Here is an 18,447-nt window from a genome sequence, read left to right as displayed (position 1 = left end):
CTTTTGATTTTTGTATATTTCCTGTATAGTTACAGTTGTGATATGTTCTTGGTTTGTTTCTTTACAAGTTTAAGGTGGTTAAATATTGCCCCTGATGACGTGGGAAACACGAAACAGCGGAACTCAGCCGGCACAGTCTGTCGGGCATCGTGGGCTTCTTTGCAGCAGCTTCTGAACACAGCTCCACCTGAAAGAAAACGCGTATTATCAAGCTTGATTGACTTTATTCAGATACTTGGAATCTCTGGACTTACCTGTTGGATGTCTTCCTGTTGGATTTCTTATATCATATATGTTAGTCAGCTGCACATGACTCTGGTGCACCTGTCTTTGTATTCTTACCTGACGCATGTTACTGATTGGATTTACTATTTATGAGAGTTGTACTCCATTATAGTATTTTTGATACATTTTGTGATTACTTTGTCCCTACAGGTGTGTTTTCACCTTGCTTAGATACCTTTACCTTTGCCAGTGGGTTCCTCTTTTGTTTTTGTAGTAGCAAAATAGCAAAGAGTCCAGTAGCACCTTTAAGACTAACCAACTTTACTGTAGCATAAGCTTTCGAGAAGCACAGTTCTCTCCTCATGATGTTCTCCCACCGCTAAAAGGCTTTCCTGTGGCAATGCCTCTGTTTTGGACATTTGGTTTTCAGAAACAAGAAGGTTTTCATGGGGGCTGATCTGTGCGGGTTCAGATGACAGTTAAAAATGTGGCTGGTTTGCCTGTTTAAAGCCCATAAAGTGATTCTTGTGTTCATTACTACATCCTCCCGTAGAGAATCCCCCAATTTAATAATTCATTGAGTAAAGAAGGTCCTTAAGCACTTCCTCGATATGTTTCTCACGAACTCCATTGTGTGCCGCCAAGTTCTTGAATTTTGGGATGAGGAAAAGCTATCTCTGGTCAGTCTCCCCATCCCCTCTGTAATTTTATAAACATTTGCTAAATAAACATTAGATTCTTGTTAAATGAGAAACCCTATACATGTTTAAAAAAAGAGACTCTTGAGAGGACAGTCTGAAGGCAAAGGTTTCGAAGCATCTAATGTTCTACACTAGCAAGAGAGCTGTGGGTACAAACACATCTTTTAACAAAGGTCTTTCCCGCTTGGAAGTGATAAAGCTGTTTCTGGCTGAGAACACGTCAGACTGTACGGACTGACCCATGTCAGCCCTCTTCCCTCACTGTCTCTGATTCTGAAGAACTGGTCCAGTGGGGGGGGGGGAGATGGCGCTGGAATCAGGTGGATGGCAGACAAAGGTACCTGCATGTCAAGGGCCAACCCTACATATTAGACTTTTCTGCCTGTTTCAGATTATGCTCCTCAATAGAAAGGAAGTTTGGATTTCTCTGCATATGTGGGTGTTCCCCTCAGATCTACGACAGTACCAAGACTTGCGAATCAAATTTGGTTTCATAATGTACAGTCTTGCAGTTTTCCCAAGAAGATGGGAACCAAATTGGATAAAGAGAAATATAAACTGAGGCGCAGATCCTAAACCTTTCTCCCATTTGCCCACCCCCACCCCTTTTCTCCCTTTATAGGCAGGGCTTTCCTCTGACGCTACGTGTTCCTCAGCTCATTGAGGGACGTCTGGGTAGAACCGCTTTGTGCCGGAGGAAAAGGTTCTGCATCAGAGGAGAGACCTTGTAACTGGGGTGGTCTTTGTGTTTGCCGGGCCACGATAGGGCCCAGATTCACTACCATCCAAGTGCTCCCACCCCCCCACCCCATCCCTCCTGGGTCTGAGCAAGGGGTAGCCCTTATGCATTAGGTGAATGAGAACCACTGCTGCCAATAGATGCCCAACTTCCCCAATCCTAGATGGGGTGGCAGCAAGGCCACTCTCGCCGGCCATACCACTGGTCCACCACCCATGCAGGAGCTCATAAGTGTGGTGCAGGGCATGATGTAAGAGCCAAGCCTTGTGCCTAAAATGCTGTATTTTAATATTTATTCCACCAGTCAAGAAATTCTATTGTACATAGTGTTTTAATGTTTGGAATAGTGTTTTAATGTTTATTTATAATATTTTTATAGTTTTTCAAATGTATGTTACAAATTGTAAGCTGTTACACCGCCCTGAGCCCGTCTGATGGGGAGGGTGGTTTAGAAATGCAATAAATGCGATAAATAAATAAAGAGACTGCTCTTCTCGAACACACGAAGCTGCCTTGTGCCGAATCACAGCGCCTGTCAAAGCCCGCACTTTTACTCAGACGGGGACGGGCTCTCCACAGCTTCAGGGAGAGGCAATTCACATCACCTCTTAACTGCTCCTGTTTAATTGACCATGTTGGGGACTGACGTTGAGAACTTCCATCCCTCATCCAAGCACTGAGGAGGATGCAGGGAACACCAGTCAGATACTTCTTAACGTTTCAGAAGCCACCGTGCAATTCTGAAAGCCCCTCTAGGCTATGAGCATTGGTTAATCCAGATAAGGTTAAAAAAAATCCCTGGAAGGTGAATCATACCGTTCTGCGTTATGACTTCAAAAGGAACACGTGAAGAAATGGGGAAATACAATCCACACGGACACAGACACACCAAGACACACAACAAGGAAGTGTATTTTTATTTGGAAAATAATCATAACATTCGATTTATATACCCCCCCTCAGGACAACTTAACACCCACTCAGAGCAGTTTACAAAGTATGCTGCTATGAGTATTAGTAGTATTCTTATCGGGAGAAGGCTAGGGATTGTTTGTATCTTAAACATCAGGGAAAAATGGCCTTAAGGTGGCAATTTGAGAACAGCCTAAAAATGCATCCTTCTGGAATGTACCTGAGGAATGTTGACCACACCTTCAAAGGGGAGATGTCTCCTCCCATCACGATCACCTGCAGCACCAGGAAGATTGGTGGGGAAAGGTGACGTGTCTTGAAGTATATTACTAATCTGCAGGCAATACTGGGTCCTTCATTAGGTCTTCTTAATTTTTGTGTCCAAAGTCTTTACACCAAATACACATGATCCACTGCCTAGAACTGCTCCGAGCACCAAAACCCTGGGATGTGTGTGGGGAGGGCTTGTGGCTCAATGGAAGAGCCTCTGCATTATATGCACAAGGTCCCAGGTTCGATCCTCAGCATCTCCAGTTAAAAACGGGCCCAACCCAGGCAGTATATAAATAGAATCAGCAAAACTGTACTAAGAACACCCATGACGAGCCCTGGAGGAACTGAATCGGCACAATCCTGGACAGAGGGGGTCCCTCTCACCCCCGGCTAAAGTCCATTCTTCCACTGCAAGCAACAGTTTCCTGGAGGCAGATGGATCTAAAGTCTCTCTCTGCCCACGCTGAGGACAGTTCTCTGCAGAGCAGCGCAGTTTGAAGGAGGCAGGTGTTGGTAAAGGGGCCCTGGCACAGAGGATGCCGGGCTGAGAGACTGGTCTCTCTCGGCTCAGGCTGGTGACAATTCTCCTCACACCAGGGCAGTTTGAAGAAGGCAGGTGCTCTAGGCACAGAGGATGCTGGGCTGAGATGCTGCACTCTCTCTCTGCCCAGGCTGGAGGCAATTCTCCGCATGGAAGCCCAGTTTGAAGGAGGCAGGTGTTTGGTAAAGGGGTCGCACAGCAGTGCAGTTTGAAGAAGGCAGGTGCTCCAGGCACAGAAGATACTGGGCTGAGATGCTGGTCTCGCTCTGGCCAGTCTGGAGACAATCCTCCACACGGCAGCCCAGTTTGAAGGAGGCAGGTGTTGGTAATGGGCTCCAGGCCCAGATGACGCTGGACTGAGCTGCTGGTCTCTCTCTCTCTGCCCAGGTTGGAGGAAATTCTCCAAACACTGCAGCACAGTTTGAAGAAGGCAGACGTTGGTAACGTGCGTCAAGCACTGAGGAGGCTGGGCTGAGATGGAGGTTGCTGCCTGCCCGGGCTGGAAATGGCTCTCCTACGGCCTCCTCTCTGATGGAGCCCGACAGAGGGCGCCGAGGAGTAAAGGCAGAGGTGAGTAGCTAGTATCTCTCAGCAGAGGCGTGAGGAACCTCTCTCGATGCCTCCCAGAGAAGCTCCCTTTCAAGTGCTTGTGGTATGTGAAATGGCTTCTCTGCGCATCCTTGTGTGGCCTACGAAAAGCAAACCAGAGACAGAAGTTTTTAGTGCGCTGGTCCAACCTTCTGCATGCATGTTCCTTCAGAGAACCACGCCCCTGTGAAGATGCCTACAGTCAAAGGAAATGGTACCAGAGCATGGGCCGGTCTAGGAAGGAATGAGGGATTGCCTTCCACTCCACAACTTGTCCGTCAGGATCAGCCCCACATGGCTTTAGTTCATGCAGGTCAGCATTGTCTGGAGTAACTGGCCAACAGGGAAGGGTTTTTGGGAAGACCGGCTTCCGGAGCTCTTTCAGGAGAAAACCTGGGCTTGAACCCGGGGCAGCAATCATGGCTCTTTCCTCCTTCTTTCCCCCCATCACAATTACTCAGTGAGGCAGAGCACAGGGAGAGATGGGCAGATTCCAGACAGCCCTCCCCATCCCGAAACGTCGCGCGTCGTTGCACCGAAAACGCGAAGTATCGAGTTTTCTCGTGCAAGTTTTGCGCGACGTCGCACAAAATTCATGCGAGAAAACGCGATATTTTGAGTTTTCCGTGCGACAACGCGCGATGTTTAAGGATGGGGAGGGCCGTCTGGAATCGGCCAAGGTGTGACTGGCCCAAAGTCACCCCATGTGCTTCTCCATTGCCGGACTGGCAAACTAAGCCCTATGCCAGAGTCAAAGGCAGGCAGCAGCCTTTCCCTGTTCCTGCACCCCCCGTTCCCTTCTTTGTTCCCTTTCTTGGGGTTTCATGGTTGGGAAAGGTTTTGTTTTAAGTAACAACAACAACAAAAATAGCTCTCAGCTTCAGATCAGGGCAGGACCTGCCGGAAAGATGCTCTTTCTATCTCTTTCCTTGTTTTCAGGGGGAGAGAGGCAAAGGGCCATGGCTCAGGTTGCCGACGGTTTGGAGGGGGGGGAGCCATTTTCTCCAGTCGTGTTGGCAACCCTCCTCAGCAGCTAAGCCCCAGCTTTGCATGCAGAGGCTGGGATCACTGTTGGGATCTCCACTCGAAAGGAGCAGGTGGTGTGCCGCCCTCCCTTCCCTCCCTTGCCTGAGTCCCTGCAGAGCCCATGCCAGGGAGGGCCCAGACCAAGGGTCTCCTTTCTCAGGAGAGGCCAGCTTCTTTCTTCCTTCCCACCTCTCAGAGGGAGAAAACAAAGAGCCTCAAGCTCAGGGAGCCAGGCAGCACCGAGAGACCCCTTTCTCAAGGGCGCGCTACACTGAGGACCATTTTTCTGACAGAAAACAAAGCAGATCCATCTTTGGCCTGGGCAGGGCTGTTGTGTCAAGGGTTGGTTTCAGCCATCGGGCCGAAGTGAGGGAAGGGGGCTCCCGTGGACCAAGGAAAACTTCCAGAGAGGGCCTTGCTGGGGAGCAGCACTCCTTTGGGCTGTCGGGGCTGTCTTCAGCCCCACCCACCCATTCTGTGGGGAAATGGCCTTACCTGCTGGTTAGAGGAGGAGGCGGAGTACAAGGGGGACATCAGTGCCATTACGGTAGTCATAAGTGACTAGCGCAAGCCCCGCCCTGAGTTTTCTTTCCTGTAGATGTGAACCAAAAAGACCCCGAATTATCCCAATTCTTCTTTTTCCATTGCATCAGGAGGGGGCTGCTTCCACTCCCCCCTTCCACCCCCAAGGCCCCTCGCCCTTGCTCACCTCCTCCTCCTCATCCAAAACTGCCTGGGCCTGGCCATGGAGGGCCAGGCCACGTAGGCGGCTCCCTCCCTCACCCAGTCCTGGCTCAGGCAGACGATGAAGTCCCAGCAGGCCAGGAGGCATTGGGAGAGCTGCTCCTCACTCAGGCAGGCCCGGAAGTGCTGAAAACAGAAGTCCCGCTCAGTGGCGGCTCTCTCCTGGACATAAGGGAAGCTGCCCTGACGCCTGACCCTGTGGAGCCCCACCCCCGTGTCTTTTGCCTAACCCCATTTCAACAGAGAAACCAGAAGCTCTGCCTCTCCTCCTGCTACACTCTTAACGGCAAGGTAAAAGGATGGTGACATGCCCTCAAAATGTTAATAAGCATGTAGAGGGTGAGTCCTAACTGCAAGCGAGGAGAGGCCAGTGTCTCTTTGCACCACTGGCTAAAGAATTCTTGCCCATGGCTGCCCTGCTTTCTGGAGGGGAAGGGAATAAGGACACCTTTTGCCTGAGAGCCTCGCTACAAGTGACATCTTCCACGCGAAGGGCACTTGATCATTTTCGCAAGTCTTTCTGGGTACTGAAGTCCCTCTCCCACACCCCTTTTCCTTCTGTTCCTTCCCGTCTCCGTTAGCACGGCTGCCTGAAGAGACGGAGAAAGCCTACGAGAGCAGCTTTTGCAAATCGTCTTGCTGGGGGGTGGGGAATGCTCTAGAGAAAGCTGACATGTGAAGTCCTCCCCTCTCTGTTAGAACTGTTAGGATCGCTGCCTTAAAAGTCAGAGAAAGCCTGCGTTTGCAAATTGTTTCTCTAGTCGCAAGCCTGCTCTCAATGATCTTTGGGGGCGGGCAGCTGCAACTTTCTAAGCTTTCTCTAGAGTATTTCCCCCCCTCCCCGAGCAAGACGATTAGCAAAGTTGCAGCGGGCAGCTCGGGGAAGGGGGGAATACTCTAGAGAAAGCTTAGAAAGTTGCAGCTGCCCGCCCCCAAAGATCATTGAGAGCAGGCTTGTGACTAGAGAAACGATTTGCAAACGCAGGCTTTCTCTGACTTTTAAGGCAGCGATCCTAACAGTTCTAACAGAGAGGGGAGGACTTCACATGTCAGCTTTCTCTAGAGCATTCCCCACCCCCCAGCAAGACGATTTGCAAAAGCTGCTCTCGTAGGCTTTCTCCGTCTCTTCAGGCAGCCGTGCTAACGGAGAGGGGGAGGAACAGAAGGAAAAGGGGTGTGGGAGAGGGACTTCAGTACCCAGAAAGACTTGCGAAAATGATCAAGTGCCCTTCGCGTGGAAGATGTCACTTGTAGCGAGGCTCTGAGACCCTCCCTTCTCAAGAGAGCTGGCTTGGAAAAGAAGCCCTTCCAGCACTGCCAGAACCTTCTCCTTACCTTTCCCATACAGATGACATTCTGGTACTGGCGCTTCCAGGCCTGCCCATCCTTTGCCTTCTACCTCAGGTGGCGGCCACTCCCTCCAAGCCCTGGCAGGAAGAAAGCACAAGTTCAGGCTTGGCTGCCCTGACCGGCACAGCTTCCCCTCTTTCTCCTCCAGGGCTCTCTCTCTTTCTCCCCCCTTCAGAGCCTCCGTCCCTCCAGCCCCCCTTTCTCCCTGACCCCCTCCTGCATAGCTGTGGCAGTGCTCTGAGGCAAGAATTGAGAAATGAGGCACGGATGAGGGAAAGGTCAAGGCTGCGGGGAGGGGGGTGCGCGATGGTCCCCCGTCCGTTTGGGCTCAAAGGATGGGGTCTTGGGAAGAAGCGCGTTGGGGAGGGGCTGGACTCAGCTACAGTAGATGAACAGAGCCACATTTTCAGAAGACGCATTCTTGCAGAAGGGGCATGAAGTCCATGGACATGAAAGGAAACTGCATGCATATTTGGTGGAGCCCTGGGCTTGACTCTGAGGTCCCGCCTGGCGGGCCTTTGAGGGTCTGAATGGGGCCCCAGTTCTTAGCACTGAGCACACCCATCCTGTCGAGGCAGCCCAGGGACAAGGCAGGGGCCTCTGTCTTCTTCCAAGCCTAAGAGAGAGCAAGAAGTGGGCCTGGCAGCTGCCTCTGTCCCTTTGGGCGCCTGCCTTGGCTTTGGGCTGCTGAAAGCTCTGGGCCTAGCAGGAACTGGCTGGAAGGATCCTGGAAGTGTCATGTGGATGGGCACCTCAGGGGCACCTCGACTCTGGGCTTTCCCAGGCGCTTCTGGGTGCCCTCTGTTCGGGGTCTGAGGCACAGCCCCCGGCCTCAACAAGAGGAAGCAGGGGGAGGCAGCCAGGAGACAGCAGTCCTGCCACCTCAGCCAGCAGCCAGGGCCAGAACCTGCCTACACCAAAGGGAGAGGGCAGAGGCAGGAAGAATTGGGACCCAGCAGCAGCCCAAACAGGGCCCTTACCTGCAAAGGGGGAGAAGCAGCCACAGCAACTCAGAGCCATGCCCCAGCATCCACCCCAGCTTGAAGATGGCAACCTGACTCAGGAGGTGCTCAGAAGCCAGCCCCTCCGGGTGGAGCTGCTGAGGGCACTCTGTGGGAAGAGCTGGGCAGCCAGCCAAGGGGCCACAGCTGGGCCCACCTTCCCTAATCAGCTCAGCCAGAGAAGCCCAGTAGCCAGCCAACATGGTGTAGCTGTGGCTGATCCCAGCAGCCCAGCCAGCTACCCCTGCTGCAGCAGCTTGAGACAGCCCAGGGCCACGCCAGGGCTAGAAGACAGCAGCCTGGCTCAGGAGTTGCTAGAAGCCAAGCCTCTACAGGGGGGGCTGCCACAGGCATTCTGGGGGAGGAGATGGGTAGCCCCGCCCAGCATTGCCAAGCAGGCAGCACGGAAGCTGGCTAAGGCAGCTCCTCGTGAGCAAGGCCAGGCAAGCTCAGTAGCTCAGAGGCTGGCTGGGGCAGCCCCTCGTGAGCAAGGCCAAGGAGCCCTCAGCTGGGGATGGCTCACACTCAACCCCACCCTGCCAGCTAGGCAAAGGAGCCCAGAAGGGATTAGTGGTTGGAGGGAAACACCTGGGGGAACGCACAGCTGGGCCCGGTCAGGAGAAGGAACAAGCCTGGAAGGAGGGCGGGGTGGAGATAGGAAGCCCTATAAAGGGTGGCTGGGAAGAGCTCTGGGGTGGTGGGTGTGAGTGAGGAGTGATGATGTGGAGTGAGAACGGTGCAATGCAAGAGTGGAGGTTTGGAGGAGAGTTCTGGAAGGAGGGGATGAAGAAGGACACAGGGGGTAAGCAGGCCAGGTTGAGCAGGCCAGCGAGTGGACTGAGAGGGAGTCTGGGTGAGGTATACCACCCCTCCTTCCACAGAGCAGGGTCCTGCAGCATCCCTGGCCCCCCTATGACATCAGGAGCAGATTGCCCAGCGCCCCGCCCAGTGGCGGCTGCTGCTAGCCCTGACACCCTCGTTCTGCACGGGGGAGGGGGCAGCTTTCCCTTCCCCTGGGCTAGGATGAAGGAAGTTCGGTTTCTACTCCTGCTCCACTGTGCTCTCCCCTTCACAGCCGTGGCCTGCTTGCAGCACGCCCTTCTGTCTCCTGCTGCTTCACCTCCTCTCTTCTGCCTCTTCCTCTATACCAACTCCTTGCAGAGCCCGTGAGGCATTCTCAATCCCAGTTTGGTGCAATTATTGTTCACTGATTGATTTGCTTCATTTATACCCCACTTTTCTTTCTGGGAGGGATCCAAAGCGGCATACATCTTCTCCCGCTTGTGCTTACAACTTTGTGAGGCAGCTTAGGGTGGGAGAATGTGACTGGTCCAATGGCCAGCAGATGCGAGAGACCTGTGAGCATTCAACCCTAAGTGCTTCCCAGTCAGCGTTCCTAACATCAGCCTTGAAACATAGGCCTGTGTGGGTCCTTCCCCCCTCCCCCCGCCCATGGCTCCGAAGGGGAATGCGAAAGGGGAATTGGTGTCTGAGGAGGGATTTTGACCCACCATTCCCCAGATCACGTCAGCCTTTCTGCTGCAGCAACTGCTTTGAGCAGCTCAGGGTCCCATTGCTCACCGAAAACTCTCTGAGAGCAATTCATCTTTCCACTGGCTGACTGCCAGGAGTGAAGGGAGGTGCGCAATGTAGGCAGATGAGCCACCCCATCTCATAGCTTGCCCGAGGGCAATGGGGCAGTTGTGTGCGTGGAGGAGCATCCCAAGCACAGCTTTTCTCCCCTGCCTAGAAGAGCTGGAGGTTGCCCGGGCTGGAGAGCTGGGGGCCCCTTCTGGGTTGGCGGGAGGAGGAGAAACCCCTTCCAGGGCAGAAGGTCTGGCCAGGAGGCCCTGATATCCTCATTGGGGGCCTGAATATCCCTTTGCTGAGATCCATCCCTGGCTGCGGGAGAAAGGAAAGGAGGTAAACTGAGAAATGGGAGCGAATCTCACTTACATCAACAGGTGTTTGCTCCTTGAGGAAGAAGCCATCTGGAAGAATATCAAAGAGTAGAAAGGCTATTAGTACCAAACAGAGAAGAATGGCTCGTAAGCCACAGTCGCTAAATTACAGCCTAGAAGCCATACAGAAGCAGAAACAGAAGGAATAGAATCAGCATTGCTGACTGATGTCTCCTTCAAATCCTCTGGAGGAGGAGAACCCACCTGAGGAACTGCTTCGACTCTCCGGAAGTGCTTCTTAATGTTTAGCCAAACACTTTACTTGCATTTTCACCCACTGGTTCTGGTCCAACCCTCTGGGGCAACAGAAAACAATTCAACTCCCTTCTCTATGTGACAGCCCTTCAAATACTAGAAGAGGGCTGTCGTTTTACCTCCTCACAGTCATCTCCACTCCAAGAGAAACAGACCCAGCTCCTTCAACCTTTCCTCTGAGGATTTGGGCTCCAGACCCCAGACCATCTTTTTAGCTTCCTTCTGACACATGCTGGCTTGTCCACAGCCTTCCTAAATGGTGTTGCCCCAAACGGAACCCAGTACTCAAAACGAGGTCTAACTAGAGCAGAGCAAAGGGAAACTGCTACTCCACGTGATCTGGACAGCAGATGTGTGTTGCTGCAACCGCAAACTGCATCACACTGCTTCCGAGCTGCTGCATCTCACTGCTGACTCATGTTTAGGGGATGGTCTACTAAGGCCCCTTTATCTTTATTGAAATGCATTTGGTTCATTTTAGCCCAGCCCAGCTTTCCAACCTGTCAAGATCTTCCTGAATCTTCTACTAGATTAGCTTCCCTCCTGATCTAGTATTGTCTGCTTATTTTAATGAGCATCCCCTCCATTCCCTCATGTAAGTCATTGAAAAAGATGTTAAAGAATACAGGGCCCAGGACAGGGCCCTGAGGCCCTCTGCTTCCACGAGGAAGAGGAACCCTGCAAGTACTCTTGGAGCGTGATGTGGCCACCAATGGCAAATCCACCTCACAGTAGCACCATCCAAAGCACATTTTACCAACTGGTCAACAAGATCATGTGGAATCCCATCCAATTCCTTACTAGAGTCAAGAGAATCTCTGTCCACCGCATTCCCTGCTCCACCAAAGGAGTGGGAATTCTGTCCAAAAAGGAGATAAGGATAGTGCAATGTAACTTGTTCTGGAGGAACCCACGCTGTCTCTTAGCAACCGCAGCCTTCTTTTTGAAATGCTGAAGGAGCGACTGTTGGATTTGTCTAAAACCTTTGCTGGGGTGGATGCCAAGTGGACAGGGCGGTGGGGTTGTATCTTGAACACCAAGACAAGCCAGCTTCATAGACAAGAAACAGGTTTTTATTCAGCTCTCACTGTGGCTTAGCTTGCAGTTTAGCCAGCCCTCCAGTCCAGACTCAGCAGCCACCTTCAGGGACCCAAAGGGCCAAGACTGAAGACAAACCGAGCGGAAAGCTGCCCCCAGAGGCTGCTTTCCCCCCTTCTCCATGACACTGGAGTAGCTTTCCTTAGCTCCATGGATTGTAAAAGGGAGAGCTCAAAAGAGGTCAGATTCTTGTCTACATGGCTCATCTGAGTTAAACTAAAACAACAACAACAACAACAACTATAATAGAGCGGTCGCTCTGTCCTCTGGCTAGGACTGCCTGCTCCAAGTTGGGAAATTCCTGGAGATCTGGAGGGTGAAACCTGGGGAAACCTGGAGAAAGTGGGGTTTGGGGAGGGAGAGTCCACCCCCCAAAGTAGCCATTTTCTCCAGGTGAACTGATCTCTGTGGCCTGGAGACCAGTTGGAATTCCGGGAGATCTCCAGCCATTACCTGGAGGCTGCCAACCCTACCTCTGGCAGCGCATCCCGCACTAGGCAAACCAGCCACATTTTTAACTGTCACCTGAACCTGCACAGATCAGCCCCCATGAAAACCTTCTTGTTTCTGAAAACCAAATGTCCAAAACAGAGGCATTGCCACAGGAAAGCCTTTTAGCGGTGGGAGAACATCATGAGGAGAAAAGGAGGAGAAATGTATTATGAGTAAAGAAAGAAAGGGCGAGTTCCTTGGAATGAAAAAAGACTAATTGAATAGTGTATAGATTTGGGAATCCCTCATGAAGAAAAATCTGTGGAGATGTGAAGGGGACAAAGATTGGACTTCAGCAAGCTCTCAGAGCACACGGACGGATGTTTTGAAAGAGCAGGACAGATTAAGGGCTCTGGAATTTCAAGAGAAAGTGAGATGGGAGCCGAGCCGCTTAGATGGGAGGAAGAAAGGATTCCAACTGAGGAAAAGACATTGGCGTATGCTCTGCAGGTACAGACATGCCCTCCCTTAGGACTCTCCCGCCTTCTTTCCCCCTTCTTCTACGGGCTTAGGGTACTCTGGAGTGTGCCACTCCTGCTCTGCCTCTTCTCCCCCAGGGTCAAAGCACACCAGGTAGGAAGAATTCTTTACATACTACACTGATTAATCTACCATGCCATGCTGAAGTAAGTACTTGCCTCCTGTCCACTAGTCCGGAGCGTCATACATAAAGTTGCCCATATGCCAAGGAAGGGTTCTGCACAGCTGGACACTTCATTTCAGTACTTTCAGTATTTGATTAATTTCATCTTAGTATAGAGAAAAAGAGACTTACATTCTCATCTCAACAACAGCCCTGTGAGGTAGATTGGGTGCAGGGAGGGACAGTGATTGGCTCAAGGTCACCCGGCAAGAGATAACATGGGCCAGTATATTCCAACCCCCTTTGGTTGCAACACCCACGTTCACCCCCAAGACAGGGCCATCCAAAACGCCTCGCTTTTCTGGATGAGTTTTGCAACAGACAACCTTAGCATCTCTTGCAACTACAGCGGGGGCTGGGTAGGGTCCAGAGATCAGATGGGCCAGAAAATTCCCATTATTTTCATTTTTGGCACTGCAACTCCACAATCATCCTAAAGTGTGTGAAGGGGGAAGGGCTTTTTGAATGCCTGCTCTCTCTTTTCCTAGTCATGTCAGCCATGAACAACAACCCTGTGAGGTACGTTAAGCTGAGAAAGAATGACAGCCCCAAAGTTACCCAGTGTACTTCACAATGGGTGGATGGGACATGTCTTACTTTCTCTTTTCCTAGTTATGTCAGCCATGAACAAAGAATCTTATTTTACGTTGCCAACAGTCCGGACCTGAGGGCCCCTCATTTTGGCCACTGCGACACCCACAGTCCTGTTGCTAGTGGACAGTTTTGAGGCTCCTAGATTCATTTTCTGATGAGTTAAGCCTGCCACAGATGGATAGACAGGGAGATGCTTTTATTATGATGGAGCAGAGGTGTGTCCTCAAGCATGTGAGCAGAGTTTTGGAATACTTTTCTGGAAGATGTTATAACAGCTCTCCAGAAGACCCACTCAATTCTTTTCCCAGCATCAAAAACTAGAACAGTTGATACACTGACTTCTGGATCAAAATTAAGTAATTATTCTTATGGTGGCAACCTTGGAGAAATCCTGTTTGATTCTCGTCAAGATGAAATATTAACGAAATACAACCATTTAACAAAAACAGCAGCCACAATTGTACGGTCTGAGTACAGTAAGCCTAGAACTGTTCTGTGGATTCCACCCCCCCCCCCCGTTATATGTTTAAAGATTGTATCTGAAATTGACCCATTAGGCACGGGGTTGGAAACATCTAGACAGAAATCAGAATTGGAGCAGTTCTTTGACTGAATTGGTTCATGAGACACATGTGGACTCTTCATTACATTTAAGCCTTCCAGGGATGAAAAAGCTTTGGCCCTGGTCAACAACCATGAATCGGCTGGCAGAGTCACCAACACAGTTACCAGACCCTGCAACAGACCCAGATGCCAACTCTGCCCTCATATCTGCCCAGGAAATGTGATTATAGGACCCAACGGTGTCAACTACACTGGCTCTGGCTCTTACGGCTGCTCTTCCTCGAATGTGATATGTGCCCTCATGTGCCAACACTGTCCATCTGCTCTGTACATTGGACAAACCAGCCAACCTCTGCGCAAAAGAATAAATGGACTCACATCCAACCGGAAGCTGCTGCATTGTAATTCATATGTAAATTTGACTCAGTCAGACTTGGATCGAATAGAGACTATGAATGGTTATCTCATTATCAGAAGTAACTGCCTTTCAGGCATTCTGTTCAGATTCCGCTTTGGAGGGCAGGCGGTCACACCCGGCCTGGATTGTGCACTCCACCTCTTTCATGACGTTTGCAACTGATTTGCATCTACTCCCCCCTCCCCTTACCACCTGTATATATCTGGCCAGTTTCCTCATACCCTCCATGCATCTGCTGTAGAGAACTGTGCTTTTCGAAAGCTTATGCTACAGTAAAGTTGTTTAGTCTTAAGGTGCTACTGGACTCTTTGCTATTTTGCTACTACAAAAAAAAAAGAGGAACCTACTGGCAAGGTAAAGGTATCTAAGCAAGGTGAAAACGCACCAGTAGGGACAAAGTAATCACAAAATGTATCAAAATTATTATAATGGAGTACAACTCTCCAATCCAATCAGTAACATGAGTCAGGTAAGAATACAAAGACAGGTGCACCAGAGTCATGTGCAGCTGACTAACATATATGATACAAGAAATCCAACAGGAAGACATCCAACAGGTAAGTCCAGAGATTCCAAGTATCTGAATAAAGTCAATCAATCTTGATAATACGTGTTTTCTTTCAGGTGGAGCTGTGTTCAAAAGCTGCTGCAAAGAAGCCCACGATGCCTGACAGACTGTGCCGGCTGAGTTCCGCTGTTTCGTGTTTCCCACGTCATCAGGGGCAACATTTAACCACCTTAAACTTGTAAAGAAACAAACCAAGAACATATCACAACTGTAACTATACAGGAAATAAACAAAAATCAAAAGTAAAAGCCTGACAATCAATACAGACTTACCAGAAATTAATTCATACTTCCAACATGCCAAAGTCAAGTACTGAGTCTCACACGGCGTCCGTACGCACTGACCAACATACCCAGGCAGAAATACATAGTCATAAGCACAATAAAGGAGAAGCTTCTGTAAAGAATTAAGTCTCAAAGTGTCTGTAACCTGAAAACTCGCAGGAATCAGGTGGGGTCTATTTTCTTATTAGCACCTAAGGTCTCTACATTGCCTGCAATCTAAGACTCATAGGAAACAGGTGAGATCTATTTCACTGTTAAGACCTAAAGGTTTTAGGCTCTTTACATTAAAGATCCATTGAGCCTCTTGTTTGAGTAACACCTTCTGCAAGTCCCGTTTTGACACTCTCGGGTCTGAAAATAGAACTGGGAAGTTCAAGTCATCTTCTTTATGATTGTTATTAACAAAATGTTCAACCGTAGGAGCCTCCATTACCTTAAGACGTATGCGGGACATATGTTCCAATAAACGTGTCTTTAAAGGTCTAACTGTACACCCCACGTACAGCTTATTGCATTTGCATACAATTAGGTACACAACTCCAGAAGACTGACAGGTAGTGAAAAACTTAAGTTTAAGGGTACTATTATGGGAGGGAATTACTATTTCTTCTCCCGTGATGGCAAGACAACAAAGGCGGCAGTGACCGCACTTATGATGACCCCTTGGTAATTGAGAATCATCACTTGCTGTTTTAAAATCAGAATGGACGAACAAGTCCTTCACATTCTTTGTACGTCTAAAACCCACCGAAGGGGGCAGTTCACACCCCTTGAAGTCGTTCAGTAATGGCCAGTACTTATGTATGACACGCCTCACTTGTTGAGCTTTGGCTGTAAAGTCTAGCACCCATCTAATATAGTTGCTCTTTGTCTGGTTTTTAATTTGGAACAATCCATCCCGGGGTGCCAACTCTGCACATCTATGTGCATTATATAGAGCTTTCTTTGGGTATCCCCTATTATAGAAAGACTGCAGAACATTTTTAGATTCACATATGTATTCTGAATGTGCCATAGCATTTCGTTTGATACGGAGCAGCTGTCCAAATGGTATATTAATCTTTCAAGGGGCGGGGTGGCCAGTAGATGGCAGAAAGACTGAGACCTGGGTCTGCTTGAGCAAAACAGGCCTGTTGGTTACATGGGTGTATTGTTCCAATTAAGATGTTTTCTTTTTTCAAGTTTGTTCATTGTTATTTTTTATAAATGCAAGTGTCGCATGGTGGGATCACACTGTCATAGACATGAACTCTCCCAGTTCTCAGATTAGATATATCTATTTTTTTGATGTTGTTCCTTGAACAAAACAGGTTACACAAAGACTGTTTTGAGATGCAGAGGGCTTTTACCTGTCCCAGTTCCTTATTCACATCAATTCCCACTACAAGCTTCTGGGAGTCAGGCCAAATAGGAGGCCTTAACTCCAGAACCAGTGACTGGATCAGCACCAGCACATGTCCTCTACTCGGGGACAGTCTCTGGATGTCAGGGCTGTGTGATTTGGGGTGATCCAAACCTTTTTTGGGGTGCAGCTGCCTCCCTTTCTGCTTATTCATTTGTTCTGCTCATGTGTTTGTTTTGAGGGATACCCCAGTATAGGCACCCTTAGAGGGCCAAGGTCTTGTTTCTGAAAACCAAATGTCCAAAACACAGGCATTACCACAGGAAAGCCTTTTAGCGGTGGGAGAACATCATGAGGAGAAAAGGAAGAGAAATGTATTATGTGTAAAGAAAGAAAGGGCGAGTTCATCGGAAGGAAAAAAGACGAATTGAAAAGTGTATAGAGCCGGGAATCCCTCATGAAGGAAAATCTGTGGAGATGTGAAGGGGATAAAGGGGACTGGTAAAGGACTTCAGCAAGTTCTCAGAGCACACGGACAGACCGACGTTTTGAAAGAGCAGGACAGATTAAGGGCTCTGGAATTTCAAGAGAAAGTGAGATGGGAGCCGAGCCACTTAGATGGGAGGAAAAAACGATTCCAACTGAGGAAAAGACATTGGAGTATGCTCTGCAGTTATAGACATGCCCTGCCTTAGGACTTTCCCGCCTTCTTTCCCCCTTCTTCCACGGGCTTAGGGTGCTCTGGAGTGTGCCACTCCTCCTCTGCCTCTTCTCCCGCAGGGTCAAAGCACACCAGGTAGGAAGAATTCCTTACAGTTCTGGCCCTGAGGGCCCCTCATTTTGGCCACTGCGACACCCACAGTCCTCTTGCTGGTGGACAGTTTTGAGGCTCCTAGATTCATTTTCTGATGAGTTGCGCCTGCCACAGATGGATAGACAGGGAGATGCTTTTATTATGATGGAGCAGAGGTGTGCCCTCAAGCATGTGAGCAGAGTTTTGGAATACTTTCCCAGAAGACATTATAACAGCTCTCCAGAAGACCCACTCTATTCTTTTCCCAGCATCAAAAACTAGAACAGTTGATACACTGACTTCTGGATCAAAATTAAGTAATTATTCTTATGGTGGCAACCTTGGAGAAATCCTGTTTGATTCTCGTCAAGATGAAATATTAACGAAATACAACCATTTAACAAAAACAGCAGCCACAATTGTACGGTCTGAGTACAGTAAGCCTAGAACTGTTCTGTGGATTCCCCCCCCCCCCCGTTATATGTTTAAAGATTGTATCTGAAATTGACCCATTAGGCACGGGGTTGGAAATATCTAGACAGAAATCAGAATTGGAGCAGTTCTTTAACTGAATTGGTTCATGAGACACATGTGGGCTCTTCATTACATTTAAGCCTTACAGGGCTGAAAAAGCTTTGGCCCTGATCGACAACCATGAATCGGCTAGCAGAGTCACCAACACAGTTACCAGACCCTGCAACAAACCCAGATGCCAACTCTGCCCTCATATCTACCCAGGAAATGTCATTATAGGACCCAATGGTGTTAACTACACTATCTCTGGCTCTTACAGCTGCTCTTCCTCCAATGTGATATGTGCCCTCATGTGCCAACACTGTCCATCTGCTCTGTACATTGGACAAACCAGCCAACTTCTGCGCAAAAGAATAAATGGACACACATCCAACCGGAAGCTGCTGCATTGGAATTCATATGTAAATTTGACTCAGTCAGACTTGGATCGAATAGAGACTATGAATGGTTATCTCATTATCAGAAGTAACTGCCTTTCAGGCATTCTGTTCCGATTCCGCTATGGAGGGGAGGAGTCACACCCAGCCTGGATTGTGCACTCCACCTCTTTCATGACGTTTGCAACTGATTTGCATCTACTCCCCCCTCCCCTCACCACCTGTATATATCTGGCCAGTTTCCTCATACCCTCCATGCATCTGACATAGAGAACTGTGCTTCTCGAAAGATTATGCTACAGTAAAGTTGCTTAGTCGTAAAGGTGCTACTGGACTCTATGCTATTTTGCTACTACAGACTAACACGGCTAACTCCTCTGGATCTTTGCTTCTAATGTGTCTGGAACAGAATAAACAATACTGC

General features: G+C 49.4%; 1 long non-coding RNA gene across 1 annotated transcript in view; it reads left to right on the top strand.

Annotated features, from left to right (window-relative positions):
- LOC129329591 (uncharacterized) overlaps nucleotides 1-14,938 on the top strand; it is a 49,007-nt gene extending 34,069 nt beyond the window's left edge. Inside the window, exons 2-3 of the long non-coding RNA XR_008596996.1 lie at nucleotides 3,779-3,961; nucleotides 14,750-14,938. This is a non-coding gene — a long non-coding RNA (uncharacterized LOC129329591). The remainder of the gene's footprint in view (nucleotides 1-3,778; nucleotides 3,962-14,749) is intronic.
- The last annotated feature ends 3,509 nt before the right edge of the window (nucleotides 14,939-18,447 follow it).

The sequence above is a fragment of the Eublepharis macularius genome, chromosome 5, assembly GCF_028583425.1.
Source record: "Eublepharis macularius isolate TG4126 chromosome 5, MPM_Emac_v1.0, whole genome shotgun sequence".
Classification (NCBI taxonomy): Eukaryota; Metazoa; Chordata; class Lepidosauria; order Squamata; family Eublepharidae; genus Eublepharis; species Eublepharis macularius.
Note: the sequence above shows the minus strand (reverse complement) of the source record. Positions and strands in the feature narration are given on the sequence as shown.